This window comes from Octopus bimaculoides, chromosome 16 (genome assembly GCF_001194135.2).
Source record: "Octopus bimaculoides isolate UCB-OBI-ISO-001 chromosome 16, ASM119413v2, whole genome shotgun sequence".
In the NCBI taxonomy this organism is placed as follows: Eukaryota; Metazoa; Mollusca; class Cephalopoda; order Octopoda; family Octopodidae; genus Octopus; species Octopus bimaculoides.
Window position 1 is genome coordinate 47,544,141 of NC_068996.1, and position 1,723 is coordinate 47,545,863.

The window sequence follows — 1,723 nt, forward strand, 5'->3', positions numbered from 1 at the left end:
ATATATATATATATATATATATATATATATATATATAAGCATATATGAGTACAGGACGTCACCAACAGTAAGCAACATGAAATACGAAAACAAATGAGTTAAATACACAAATAATGAGAGAGAAATGGCAAACAAGACAAGTAGTACAAAGAACGACCCCTTCATCAGTTGTCGGCTGTCTATCTACTGCCCATTTCGAGCGATCAACAACAATATGAATCTTCGAAGACAGTCTCTCCCATGAATACCAAAATGAAATTTGGGATTTATGGAGGGTCAAAGTTACGAACAAAAACAGGACAGTGGAGGCATACAAGGAATCCGAATGAAAACAAACATAGAGGGTTGTTAAACCAGAACGACGAGGAAATAGTGAATGCTGAGAGAAATGACAGGCAAAGTCAACCTTGGCGGAATTTGAACTCAGAACACAGATGAAATACCACGAAGCATTTTGCCCAGTGTGCTAACGTTTCTGCCAGCTCACTGCCTTATAGTAAAAATGCTATATTGGTTCAGATAAATACTCATCTAATCCATGCAACATAGCAAAAATGGATGTAAAATGAGTGAACAATATAGGCTGTAACTGGCATCTGATTTTAACCTTCCTCCCCCCCCCCAAAAAAAAATCCAAGTGCAGGAGTGGCTGTGTGGTAAGTAGCTTGTTTACAAACCACATGGTTCTGGGTTCAATCCCATTGTGTTGTACCTTGGGCAAGTGTCTTCTACTAGAGCCTCGGGCCAAGCAAAGCCTTGTGAGTGGATTTGGAAGATGGAAACTGAAAGAAGCTCATCGTATATATGTATGCGTGTGCATATGTTTGTGTGTCTGTGTTTGTCCCCCTAGCATCACTTGACAACCGATGGTGGTGTGTTTACACCCCCGTAACTTAGCGGTTCAGCAAAAGAGACTGATAGAATAAGTACTAGGCTTACAAAGAATAAGTCATGGGGCCGATTTGGGCAACTAAAGGTGGTGCTCCAGCATGGCCGCAGTCAAATGACTGAATAAAGTAAAAAAGTAATCTTCACAGAACTGGCTTTGTACCACCACCACCACACCTTCTCTAAAACAAGGCACAGGCATGGCTGTGTGGTAAGAAATTTGCTGACCAACCATATTATTCTGAGTTCAGTCCCACTGTGTGGCACCTTGGGCAAGTGTCTTCTAATACAGCTTCAAGTCAACCAAAGCCTTGTGAGTTAATTCAGTAGATGGAATCTTGTTGTATGTTTTGGTTAAAATTGATAAACAAACCTCAGTTAAACATCCATTAATGCTATTTCACACGAAGAAATGAATTCATGAACCTGATCTACCCGATGTCCATGGATACTATGGACTGCACTGTAATCATTCTAAGAATATGGTCTATGATCTTAAGATGCATGCAATTTGTGGAAATGTGTGTAGCGATGAATTAAAAGATTTATAAATTCCATCCAAGGATTATTATTGTTACTATTATATGTATGTATATATATATATATATATATGAAATAACAAAAGTGATTATACAATATAAAACCAAATAAGTTTATATATATATATATATATATATATATATATATGCATGTGCGTGTGTGTATGTGTGTGTCTTTGTTTGTACTCTCACCACCACTTGACAACTGGTGCTGGTGTGTTTACAGTACTGTAAGCTAGCAGTTCAGCAAAAGAGACTGAAAGAATAGATACCATGGTCAGCATAAAAAAACAAAA

At 37.8% G+C, this 1,723-nt stretch overlaps 1 protein-coding gene across 1 annotated transcript in view; it reads right to left on the reverse strand.

Annotated features, from left to right (window-relative positions):
* LOC106876825 (neuroendocrine convertase 2) overlaps positions 1–1,723 on the reverse strand; it is a 304,096-nt gene that overhangs the window by 1,119 nt on the left and 301,254 nt on the right. The gene's annotated exons all lie outside the window — the stretch shown is intronic.